Consider the following 13,012-nt stretch of genomic DNA (forward strand, 5'->3'; position numbering starts at 1 on the left):
TATGGTATGCGCATGCATCAGGCATTGGGATTTATAGTTCAATAGTGCGGCTAACACGCAAGCACTGCAGTCCCAGAGAATGTGCACGGAGGCCACAGAAAAAGTAATTGCAGGCCACAAACGGCCCAGGGGCTGGAAGTTCTGCACCCCTGGTGTAGCGGTAAGTCCTGCAGTCTCCTTGTGCACAGTGCTGCCCTCTAGTGGAGACATCAGCCCTGCAGTCTCCTGTGCACAGTGCTGCCCTCTAGTGGAGACATCAGCCCTGCAGTCTCCTGTGCACAGTGCTGCTCTCTAGTGGAGACATCAGCCCTGCAGTCTCCTGTGCACAGTGCTGCCCTCTAGTGGAGACATCAGCCCTGCAGTCTCCTGTGCACAGTGCTGCCCTCTAGTGGAGACATCAGCCCTGCAGTCTCCTGTGCAGTGCTGCCCTCTAGTGGAGACATCAGCCCTGCAGTCTCCTTCTGCACAGTGCTGCCCTCTAGTGGAGACATCAGCCCTGCAGTCTCCTTCTGCACAGTGCTGCCCTCTAGTGGAGACATCAGCCCTGCAGTCTCCTGTGCACAGTGCTGCCCTCTAGTGGAGACATCAGCCCTGGAGTCTCCTGTGCACAGTGCTGCCCTCTAGTGGAGACATCAGCCCTGCAGTCTCCTGTGCACAGTGCTGCCCTCTAGTGGAGACATCAGCCCTGCAGTCTCCTGTGCACAGTGCTGCTCTCTAGTGGAGACATCAGCCCTGCAGTCTCCTGTGCACAGTGCTGCCCTCTAGTGGAGACATCAGCCCTGCAGTCTCCTGTGCACAGTGCTGCTCTCTAGTGGAGACATCAGCCCTGCAGTCTCCTGTGCACAGTGCTACTCTCTGGCATTCAATCATTCTATCCAATCTATTTGTCACCAGTGCAGGAGCCCAGCGAGCGCCAGGCATCAAAAAATTACATGAAACTCATAATTGTTCTTCTCCACGGAAATCTTTAGTAAAAGGCGAAAGATTTATTCGATCTGAAGAGAAACCAGAGTATAAAGATAAGCACAGCCGGCGTCACACGGGGCCTGCACTGCGCCCATCACCCCCGCAGAGAGGACGATGCTGGACATTACATGACCGGTCACGTTCTCGTCCACCGGACATAATGTATCTGATCAGTTACTAAACTTTACTACAAAAATAAATGGAAACAAATAAAAAATTTAAAAATGTTGAGAACGGGTCAGGTGCATTCTGGGAGATATGCAGATCAGGGCAGGAGGCGGGCACAAGGTTTCCATAGAGATGTGGAATCATTACTCCATTAAACTGATCATAGTCTCTAGTGTTCAATGCCGTCCTACAGTGTAGAGCATGGATGAGGAACCTTTTTTTCTGCCGGGGGCCATTACGAATTTTCTACCAATCTTCGGAGCCCACACAAAATTATCAACTTGAAAATTACACTGTTATAATTGGTCAAACAATTAACGCACTCCTACTGTGGTGGCTGGAGCTGCTACTTTTTGCTGCGGCTGTGAAGTTAGGTGATATTAATCATGTTGCTTCTTACAACTGCTTTTCCAGGCTTGTCTTAGTTTGGAGAGGCTGAGGGCATAAACATCACAGGAGATGCTGGGGCGCATAAATTACAGAAGACGATGGGGCATATACATCACAAGAGATGCTGGGGCGCATAAATTACAGAAGACGATGGGGCATATACATCACAGGAGATGCTGGGGGTACATAAATTACAGAAGACGGTGGGGCACATAAATTACAGGAGACTCTTGGGGCATATACATCACAGGAGGGGATGGGACATATACATCATAGGAGGGGCTGTGGGCATATACATTACAGGAGACACTAGAGGCATATAAAATATAATATTACCAGTTATGTATATTAGATTTTATGACAGGGTGTTGATGCAGGGAACTAGTCTGATTGCCGTATGTGGAGTCAGGAAGGAATTTTTTTCCCCATTGGAGCTTATTTGACACATTGGGGTTTTTTTGCCTTCCTCTGGATCAACATGTTAGGCTACAGGTTGAACTAGATGGACTTAGGGTGGCTTTGCACGTTGCTACATCGCAAGCCGATGCTGCGATGCCGCACGCGATAGTCCCCGCCTCCGTCACAGGTACAATATCGAGTGATAGCTGGCGTAGCGAAAATTATCGCTACGCCAGCTTCACATGCACTCACCTGCCCTGCGACCGTCGCTCTGGCCGGTGACCCGCCTCCTTCCCAAGGGGGCGGGTCGTGCGGCGTCATAGAGACGTCACACGGCAGGCGGCCAATAGCGGCGGAGGGGCGGAGGTGAGCAGGATGTAAACATCCCGCCCACCTCCTTCCTTCCGCATATCCTACGGAAGCCGCGGTGACGCCGGTAGGAGATGTTCCTCGCTCCTGCGACTTCACACACAGCGATGTGTGCTGCCGTAGGAGCGAGGAACAACATCGGACCATCGCGTCAGCGTAATTATGGATTACGCCGACGCTGCACCGATGATACGATTACGACGATTTTGCGCTCGTTAATCGTATCATCTAGGCTTTACACACTACGATGTCGCATGCGATGCCGGAAGTACGTCATTTTCAATTTGACCCCCACCGACGTCGCACCTGCGATGTCGTAGTGTGCAAAGCCCGCTTTAGAGTCTCCCTTCAACCTTAAAAACTATGAAACTATATACATTACAGGAGATGCTGGGGCATATAAATCACAGGAGGGGCTGGGGAATATAAATGTCACAGGAGAGGCTGGAGCACAGGCAGCACTGGAGGCGTCCTGGACAGCACTAGGTGGCACAGACAGCACAGTACTCGAGAAGCATAGACATCACCATGGGGACAGCACTGGAGGCACTGACAACCGTGAGGGGTACACAGCACTGGGAAGGCACAGACAGCACTAGGGGGGCACAGACAGAAATAGGGGGACACGGATAAGACTGGGGGCATAGACAGTACTAGAGGGAGCATGGACATCACTAGGGTGGCAAGGACAGCACTGGGGGGGCATGGACAATAGTGAAGGTTACACTGCACGGGGGGGGTGGCACACTGTACTAGAAGGTACACAGCACTGGGTTGCGGATGAGACTCACAGCCCTGCAGTCTCCTGTGCACAGTGCTGCCCTCTAGTGGAGAGATCAGCCCTGCAGTCTCCTGTGCACAGTGCTGCCCTCCTAGTGGAGAGATCAGTCCTGCAGTCTCCTGTGCACAGTGCTGCCCTCTAGTGGAGAGATCAGCCCTGCAGTCTCCTGTGCACAGTGCTGCCCTCTAGTGGAGTGATCAGCCCTACAGTCTCCTGTGCACAGTGCTGCCCTCTAGTGGAGAGATCAGCCCTGCAGTCTCCTGTGCACAGTGCTGCCCTCTAGTGGAGAGATCAGCCCTGCAGTCTCCTGTGCACAGTGCTGCCCTCTAGTGGAGAGATCAGTCCTGCAGTCTCCTGTGCAAAGTGCTGCCCTCTAGTGGAGAGATCAGTCCTGCAGTCTCCTGTGCACAGTGCTGCCCTCTAGTGGAGAGATCAGTCCTGCAGTCTCCTGTGCACAGTGCTGCTCTCTAGTGGAGAGATCAGTCCTGCATAGTGATGGGTAGTTCGTGAGTGAGTAGTTCAAAATGAACTAATCTTCAGAGTGAACTAGTTCATCTAGTCACCATCCTAACAGAGATTAGTTCATTATGAACTAAACAGCAGTGTGAGGAGACAGAGAGTGATCCTCTACAGCTCCAGGAGGCTCCTGCCCTCACACTTGAAGGTAGTAAAACACTAGCACACATCAAATACAAATATAATAGTAATAATAATATTAATAAAAACTGAAATTGCACAGTAGACAGACACAGCTCATATGTGTGTATGAGAGAGAGTTATTCTGTGTGTGGTTCATGCCCCTCACCTGTCTGTGTGATAGGATCAGCCTCCTGTAGAGGATCAGCCTCCTGTAGAGGATCAGCCTCCTGTAGAGGATCAGCCTCCTGTAGTCTAGAAGATCAGTCTTGCTAAAAACTTTACCACTGGCTCCTGTTCTGTTCTCAAAATGGTGAATGCTGAACTGCTCCTCAGCTCCTTCATACACATTCATTATGGGTCAGTACTCTACACTCTACACAGGGGGCACTGCTGGGCTCAGTGAGATGCATCAGATTGAACTAGGCTGTCCTGAGTCATTCTCAGTAGAACATTTAGTTCAGCAGTTCATATAGTTCATTTAGTTCACAGGTCACATGATGCATTTCCTGTCAGCTCCTCACAGGATAGGGTCAGAGAAATACTGAACTAGATGAACTAAAATGAGCTAATCTTTTGAACTAATCTTTTCAGTGAACTAGTTCATGGTGAACTAATCACCAAAATGAACTAGATTTCCCATCACTAGTCCTGCAGTCGCCTGTGCACAGTGCTGCCCTCTAGTGGAGAGATCAGCCCTGCAGCCTCCTGTGCACAGTGCTGCCCTCTAGTGGAGAGATCAGCCCTGCAGTCTCCTGTGCACAGTGCTGCCCTCTAGTGGAGAGATCAGCCCTGCAGTCTCCTGTGCAGTGCTGCCCTCTAGTGGAGTGATCAGCCCTGCAGTCTCCTGTGCACAGTGCTGCCCTCTAGTGGAGAGATCAGCCCTGCAGTCTCCTGTGCACAGTGCTGCCCTCTAGTGGAGAGATCAGCCCTGCAGTCTCCTGTGCACAGTGCTGCCCTCTAGTGGAGAGATCAGCCCTGCAGCCTCCTGTGCACAGTGCTGCCCTCTAGTGGAGAGATCAGCCCTGCAGTCTCCTGTGCACAGTGCTGCCCTCTAGTGGAGAGATCAGCCCTGCAGTCTCCTGTGCACAGTGCTGTCCTCTAGTGGAGAGATCAGCCCTGCAGTCTCCTGTGCACAGTGCTGCCCTCTAGTGGAGAGATCAGCCCTGCAGTCTCCTGTGCACAGTGCTGTCCTCTAGTGGAGAGATCAGCCCTGCAGTCTCCTGTGCACAGTGCTGTCCTCTAGTGGAGAGATCAGCCCTGCAGTCTCCTGTGCACAGTGCTGCCCTCTAGTGGAGAGATCATCCTTGCAGTCTCCTGTGCACAGTGCTGCCCTCTAGTGGAGAGATCAGCCCTGCAGTCTCCTGTGCACAGTGCTGCCCTCTAGTGGAGAGATCAGCCCTGCAGTCTCCTGTGCACAGTGCTGCCCTCTAGTGGAGAGATCATCCTTGCAGTCTCCTGTGCACAGTGCTGCCCTCTAGTGGAGAGATCAGCCCTGCAGTCTCCTGTGCACAGTGCTGCCCTCTAGTGGAGAGATCAGCCCTGCAGCCTCCTGTGCACAGTGCTGTCCTCTAGTGGAGACATCAGCCCTGCAGTCTCCTGTGCAGAGTGCTGTCCTCTAGTGGAGACATCAGCCCTGCAGTCTCCTGTGCACAGTGCTACTATCTGGCATTCAATGCTTTAGGCTCTGTGCGCACTGGGAAGTGGAATTTTCTTGAGAAAATTCCGCATGCCCTCAAAGATTACCGCACCCGCGGTAAAAAACCGCGGGAAACCGCACCCGAAAACCGCATGCGGTTTGCTGCGGTTTTACCGCGGTATTATTCGCGGTATTGCCGCGGTTTTGCCGCGTGCGGGTTGGGATGTGCTTTATTGCATTCAATGCAATAAAGCACATTGAAGAAAAAAAAAAAAAAGTCATTTAATTCTGAGAGTAGATAGACAGAAGAATAGATAGAGGGATAGATAGACAGACAGAGGGATAGATAGATAGAGAGATAGATGACAGATCGCTGCATTTCCCACGGTCGGCAGTGAGTTCACATTACCGGCCGTGGGAAATGACCGGTAATTACCTCTGCTGCTTTCATTCAGCCTGTGTCTGTGACAGTCGCGGCTGGATGGAAGCAGCGCTGGACGTCGGACCTGGATTACGCCGGAGCTTTGTTTGGGAGGGGTTAATAAAATGGTGAACGAGGCTTGTTTGTTTTATTTAAAATAAAGGATTTTTCGGTGTCTGTTTTTTTTCACTTTACTTACGGGTTGATCATGTCAGCTGTCACATAGACGCTGCCATGATCAAGCCTGGGGTTAATGGCGGTGATCCCCCATCACCATTAACCCCTTGTATTACCTTGCCACCACTGCTACACGGTGGCAAGAAGAGCCGAGGACACGCCGGTATTGTCGCATATTGCATGCGACAGTGCCGGGGCAGCTGCGGCTGATATTCTCGGCTGCCGGAGGGGGAGTGAGGCGGGGGACATTAACCCTGCCCCTCTCCCTCCCCAGCCTGAGAATACCGGGCCGCCGCTGTGTGCTTACCTCGGCTGGACGGTAAATATGCAGCGGAGCCCACGTTCTTTTTTTTCTATATTTCCGTTTTCTTTCTATGTGTGTTCTATGTGTCTGTGATGTCTGTGTCTGTGATCTGTGTGTGTGTGTTTATTCTCTGCTCCGCTTCCTCTTCCTGTAATGACATCACTTCCCTGCAAAACCGCAAGCAAGTGATGCACATTACCGGAGGTAAACCGCAAAATACCGCAGGGAATAACGCAGGAAAACGCAGTGAACCGCACAGAATTTGCTGCCTGCGTTATTCCCTGCGGGATTTCTTGATTAACATTGAGTCAATGGAGTAAAATCCCGCAGCGCTGTGCGGAAAAAAAGTGACATGCACTTGTTTTTGCTGCGGGATTCCCGCAGCAAAACATGCAGCTGTCAAATTCCGCCCAGTGCGCACAGGATTTTTTTTCTCCATAGGATTTGCTGGTGATTCACTGCAGAGATGTTATGAACATTTTCTGCAGCGAAACATGCAGCAAATCCGCGGCAAAATCCGCGAAAAATCCGGTAAGTGTGCACATAGCCTTAATCCAGTCTATTTGTCACCAGTGCAGGAGCCCAGCGAGCGCCGGGCATCAAAAAATTATATGAAACGCATAATTGTTCCTCTCCACGGAAATCTTTAGTAAAAGGCGAAAGATTTATTCGATCTGAAGAGAAACCAGAGTATAAAGATGAGCACAGCCGGCGTCACACGGGGCCTGCACTGCACCCATCACCCCCGCGGAGAGCACGATGCTGGACATTACATGGCCGGTCACGTTCTCGTCCACCGGACATAATGTATCTGATCAGTTACTAAACTTTACTACAAAAATAAATGGAAACAAACAAAAAATTTTAAAATGTTGAGAACGGGTCAGGTGCATTCTGGGAGATATGCAGATCAGGGCAGGAGGCGGGCACAAGGTTTCCATAGAGATGTGGAATCATTACTCCATTAAACTGATCATAGTCTCTAATGTTCAATGCCGTCCTACAGTGTAGATCATGGATGAGGAACCTTTTTTTCTGCCGGGGGCCATTACGAATTTTCTACCAATCTTCGGAGCCCACACAAAATTATCAACTTGAAAATTACACTGTTATAATTGGTCAAACAATTAACTCACTCCTACTGTGGTGGCTGGAGCTGCTACTTTTTGCTGCGGCTGTAAAGTTAGATGATATTAATCATGTTGCTTCTTACAACTGCTTTTCCAGGCTTGTCTCAGTTTGGAGAGGCTGAGGGCATAAACATCACAGGAGATGCTGGGGCGCATAAATTACAGAAGACGATGGGGCATATACATCACAGGAGATGCTGGGGGTGCATAAATTAAAGAAGACGGTGTGGCACAAATTACAGGAGACTCTTGGGGCATATACATCACAGGAGGGGCTGGGGCATATACATCATAGGAGGGGCTGTGGTCATATACATTACAGGAGACACTAGAGGCATATACATTACAGGAGATGCTGGGGCATATACATCACAGGAGGGGCTGGGGAATATATATGTCACAGGAGAGGCTGCAGCACTGGAGGCGTCCTGGACAGCACTAGGTGGCACAGACAGCACAGTACTCGAGAAGCATAGACATCACCATGGGGACAGCACTGGAGGCACGGACAACCGTGAGGGGTACACAGCACTGGGTTGCGGCTGAGACTCACAGCACCAGTCCGGGAGGTACAGTATGTACGGCAGGGAGGTCGGTAAAGATGCTGCTCCTCTTCTGTGGGACAGGAGCGTATCTCGTGTTTACCCTGCTCACAAGGTAAGGCCTGAGCACGCTGGCGCAGCCACCGTGAGGATCTTATGGTATGCGCATGCATCAGGCATTGGGATTTAAAGTTCAATAGTGCGGCTAACACGCAAGCACTGCAGTCCCAGAGAATGTGCACGGAGGCCACAGAAAAAGTAATTGCAGGCCACAAACGGCCCAGGGGCTGGAAGTTCTGCACCCCTGGTGTAGCGGTAAGTCCTGCAGTCTCCTTGTGCACAGTGCTGCCCTCTAGTGGAGACATCAGCCCTGCAGTCTCCTGTGCACAGTGCTGCCCTCTAGTGGAGACATCAGCCCTGCAGTCTCCTGTGCACAGTGCTGCCCTCTAGTGGAGACATCAGCCCTGCAGTCTCCTGTGCACAGTGCTGCCCTCTAGTGGAGACATCAGCCCTGCAGTCTCCTGTGCACAGTGCTGCCCTCTAGTGGAGACATCAGCCCTGCAGTCTCCTGTGCACAGTGCTGCCCTCTAGTGGAGACATCAGCCCTGCAGTCTCCTGTGCACAGTGCTGCCCTCTAGTGGAGACATCAGCCCTGCAGTCTCCTGTGCACAGTGCTGCCCTCTAGTGGAGACATCAGCCCTGCAGTCTCCTGTGCACAGTGCTGCCCTCTAGTGGAGACATCAGCTCTGCAGTCTCCTGTGCACAGTGCTGCCCTCTAGTGGAGACATCAGCCCTGCAGTCTCCTGTGCACAGTGCTGCCCTCTAGTGGAGACATCAGCTCTGCAGTCTCCTGTGCACAGTGCTGCCCTCTAGTGGAGACATCAGCCCTGCAGTCTCCTGTGCACAGTGCTGCCCTCTAGTGGAGACATCAGCCCTGCAGTCTCCTGTGCACAGTGCTACTCTCTGGCATTCAATCATTCTATCCAATCTATTTGTCACCAGTGCAGGAGCCCAGCGAGCGCTGGGCATCAAAAAATTACATGAAACTCATAATTGTTCCTCTCCACGGAAATCTTTAGTAAAAGGCGAAAGATTTATTCGATCTGAAGAGAAACCAGAGTATAAAGATAAGCACAGCCGGCGTCACACGGGGCCTGCACTGCGCCCATCACCCCCGCGGAGAGGACGATGCTGGACATTACATGACCAGTCACGTTCTCGTCCACCGGACATAATGTATCTGATCAGTTACTAAACTTTACTACAAAAATAAATGGAAACAAACAAAAAATTTAAAAATGTTGAGAACGGGTCAGGTGCATTCTGGGAGATATGCAGATCAGGGCAGGAGGCGGGCACAAGGTTTCCATAGAGATGTGGAATCATTACTCCATTAAACTGATCATAGTCTCTAGTGTTCAATGCCGTCCTACAGTGTAGAGCATGGATGAGGAACCTTTTTTTCTGCCGGGGGCCATTACGAATTTTCTACCAATCTTCGGAGCCCACACAAAATTTTCAACTTGAAAATTACACTGTTATAATTGGTCAAAAAATTAACGCACTCCTACTGTGGTGGCTGGAGCTGCTACTTTTTGCTGCGGCTGTGAAGTTAGGTGATATTAATCATGTTGCTTCTTACAACTGCTTTTCCAGGCTTGTCTTAGTTTGGAGAGGCTGAGGGCATAAACATCACAGGAGATGCTGGGGCGCATAAATTACAGAAGACGATGGGGCATATACATCACAGGAGATGCTGGGGCGCATAAATTACAGAAGACGATGGGGCATATACATCACAGGAGATGCTGGGGGTACATAAATTACAGAAGACGGTGGGGCACATAAATTACAGGAGACTCTTGGGGCATATACATCAAAGGAGGGGATGGGACATATACATCATAGGAGGGGCTGTGGGCATATACATTACAGGAGACACTAGAGGCATATAAAATATAATATTACCAGTTATGTATATTAGATTTTATGACAGGGTGTTGATGCAGGGAACTAGTCTGATTGCCGTATGTGGAGTCAGGAAGGAATTTTTTTCCCCATTGGAGCTTATTTGACACATTGGGGTTTTTTTGCCTTCCTCTGGATCAACATGTTAGGCTACAGGTTGAACTAGATGGACTTAGGGCGGCTTTGCACGTTGCGACATCGCAAGCCGATGCTGCGATGTCGCACGCGATAGTCCCCGCCTCCGTCACAGGTACGATATCGTGTGATAGCTGGCGTAGCGAAAATTATCGCTACGCCAGCTTCACATGCACTCACCTGCCCTGCGACCGTCGCTCTGGCCGGTGACCCGCCTCCTTCCCAAGGGGGCGGGTCGTGCGGCGTCATAGCGACGTCACACGGCAGGCGGCCAATAGCGGCGGAGGGGCGGAGGTGAGCAGGATGTAAACATCCCGCCCACCTCCTTCCTTCCGCATATCCTACGGAAGCCGCGGTGACGCCGGTAGGAGATGTTCCTCGCTCCTGCGACTTCACACACAGCGATGTGTGCTGCCGCAGGAGCGAGGAACAACATCGGACCATCGCGTCAGCGTAATTATGGATTACGCCGACGCTGCACCGATGATACGATTACGACGATTTTGCGCTCGTTAATCGTATCATCTAGGCTTTACACACTACGATGTCGCATGCGATGCCGGAAGTACGTCATTTTCAATTTGACCCCCACCGACATCGCACCTGCGATGTCGTAGTGTGCAAAGCCCGCTTTAGAGTCTCCCTTCAACCTTAAAAACTATGAAACTATATACATTACAGGAGATGCTGGGGCATATAAATCACAGGAGGGGCTGGGGAATATATATGTCACAGGAGAGGCTGGAGCACAGGCAGCACTGGAGGCGTCCTGGACAACACTAGGTGGCACAGACAGCACAGTACTCGAGAAGCATAGACATCACCATGGGGACAGCACTGGAGGCACGGACAACCGTGAGGGGTACACAGCACTGGGAAGGCACAGACAGCACTAGGGGGGCACAGACAGAAATAGGGGGACACGGATAAGACTGGGGGCATAGACAGTACTAGAGGGAGCATGGACATCACTAGGGTGGCAAGGACAGCACTGGGGGGGCATGGACAATAGTGAAGGTTACACTGCACGGGGGGGTGGCACACTGTACTAGAAGGTACACAGCACAGGGTTGCGGATGAGACTCACAGCACTGCAGTCTCCTGTGCACAGTGCTGCCCTCTAGTGGAGAGATCAGCCCTGCAGTCTCCTGTGCACAGTGCTGCCCTCTAGTGGAGAGATCAGCCTTGCAGTCTCCTGTGCACAGTGCTGCCCTCTAGTGGAGAGATCAGTCCTGCAGTCTCCTGTGCACAGTGCTGCCCTCTAGTGGAGAGATCAGCCCTGCAGTCTCCTGTGCACAGTGCTGCCCTCTAGAGGAGAGATCAGCCCTGCAGTCTCTTGTGCACAGTGCTGCCCTCTAGTGGAGAGATCAGTCCTGCAGTCTCCTGTGCACAGTGCTGCCCTCTAGTGGAGAGATCAGCCCTGCAGTCTCCTGTGCACAGTGCTGCCCTCTAGTGGAGAGATCAGCCCTGCAGTCTCCTGTGCACAGTGCTGCCCTCTAGTGGAGAGATCAGTCCTGCAGTCTCCTGTGCACAGTGCTGCCCTCTAGTGGAGAGATCAGCCCTGCAGTCTCCTGTGCACAGTGCTGCCCTCTAGAGGAGAGATCAGCCCTGCAGTCTCTTGTGCACAGTGCTGCCCTCTAGTGGAGAGATCAGTCCTGCAGTCTCCTGTGCACAGTGCTGCCCTCTAGAGGAGAGATCAGCCCTGCAGTCTCCTGTGCACAGTGCTGCCCTCTAGTGGAGAGATCAGTCCTGCAGTCTCCTGTGCACAGTGCTGCCCTCTAGTGGAGAGATCAGTCCTGCTGCAGTCGCCTGTGCATAGTGCTGCCCTCTAGTGGAGAGATCAGCCCTGCAGTCTCCTGTGCACAGTGCTGCCCTCTAGTGGAGAGATCAGCCCTGCAGTCTCCTGTGCACAGTGCTGCCCTCTAGTGGAATAATCAGCCCTGCAGTCTCCTGTGCACAGTGCTGCCCTCTAGTGGAGAGATCAGCCCTGCAGTCTCCTGTGCACAGTGCTGCCCTCTAGTGGAGAGATCAGTCCTGCAGTCTCCTGTGCACAGTGCTGCCCTCTAGTGGAGAGATCAGCCCTGCAGTCTCCTGTGCACAGTGCTGCCCTCTAGTGGAGAGATCAGTCCTGCAGTCTCCTGTGCACAGTGCTGCCCTCTAGTGGAGAGATCAGCCCTGCAGTCTCCTGTGCACAGTGCCGCCCTCTAGTGGAATAATCAGCCCTGCAGTCTCCTGTGCACAGTGCTGCCCTCTAGTGGAGAGATCAGCCCTGCAGTCTCCTGTGCACAGTGCTATTCTCTGGCATTCAGTGCTATAATCCAGTCTATTTGTCACCAGTGCAGGAGCCCAGCGAGCGCCGGGCATCAAAAAATTATATGAAACTCATAATTGTTCCTCTCCACGGAAATCTTTAGTAAAAGGCGAAAGATTTATTCGATCTGAAGAGAAACCAGAGTATAAAGATGAGCACAGCCGGCGTCACACGGGGCCTGCGCTGCACCCATCACCCCCGCGGAGAGGACGATGCTGGAGGTCTTATAGTTGGATCACGTTCTCTGTTCCCCGGACACAACGTATCTGATCAGTTACTAAACTTTACTACAAACACAACCGAGAACAAACAGAAAACATTACAACTCTGAGAACGGGTCAGGTGCATCCTGGGAGATATGCAGATCAGGGCAGGAGGCGGGCACAAGGTTTCCGTAGAGATTTGGAGTCATTCCTCCATTAAAGGGATCATTCAGAGGCCGGTTTACATGTTCTCAAGATTTAGCATAAGAAAAGCCCAGAGTGATCCCGGGAATGTGAGGAGCAGAAAACACAGACGAGGCCGGATCTATTCTCAGGAATCCTGCACTGATCTATGGGGATCAGGAGATCTGTTATAAAGCCGCAGCACAGGGAGACCCCCAGGAGCAGAGCATTGGACCGGGGGAGGGGAAGCTGCAGGAGCAGAGTACTGGACCGGGGGAGGGGAAGCTGCA

At 51.8% G+C, this 13,012-nt stretch overlaps 4 non-coding genes across 4 annotated transcripts; all 4 read right to left on the bottom strand.

The window, feature by feature from the left end:
- Nucleotides 1-900: 900 nt before the first annotated feature.
- Nucleotides 901-1,015, bottom strand: LOC142297663 (U5 spliceosomal RNA). The gene has a single exon (XR_012751940.1). It is a non-coding gene; the product is annotated as a U5 spliceosomal RNA (small nuclear RNA).
- Nucleotides 1,016-6,829: 5,814 nt separating this feature from the next.
- LOC142298309 (U5 spliceosomal RNA) lies at nt 6,830-6,944 on the bottom strand. Its single transcript, XR_012752516.1, has one exon. It is a non-coding gene; the product is annotated as a U5 spliceosomal RNA (small nuclear RNA).
- Nucleotides 6,945-8,930: 1,986 nt separating this feature from the next.
- LOC142298217 (U5 spliceosomal RNA) lies at nt 8,931-9,045 on the bottom strand. The gene has a single exon (XR_012752428.1). It is a non-coding gene; the product is annotated as a U5 spliceosomal RNA (small nuclear RNA).
- Nucleotides 9,046-12,368: 3,323 nt separating this feature from the next.
- On the bottom strand, nt 12,369-12,483 carry LOC142298252 (U5 spliceosomal RNA). The gene has a single exon (XR_012752461.1). It is a non-coding gene; the product is annotated as a U5 spliceosomal RNA (small nuclear RNA).
- Nucleotides 12,484-13,012: the final 529 nt, after the last annotated feature.

Source organism: Anomaloglossus baeobatrachus, chromosome 3 (assembly GCF_048569485.1).
Source record: "Anomaloglossus baeobatrachus isolate aAnoBae1 chromosome 3, aAnoBae1.hap1, whole genome shotgun sequence".
NCBI classification, from domain to species: domain Eukaryota; kingdom Metazoa; phylum Chordata; class Amphibia; order Anura; family Aromobatidae; genus Anomaloglossus; species Anomaloglossus baeobatrachus.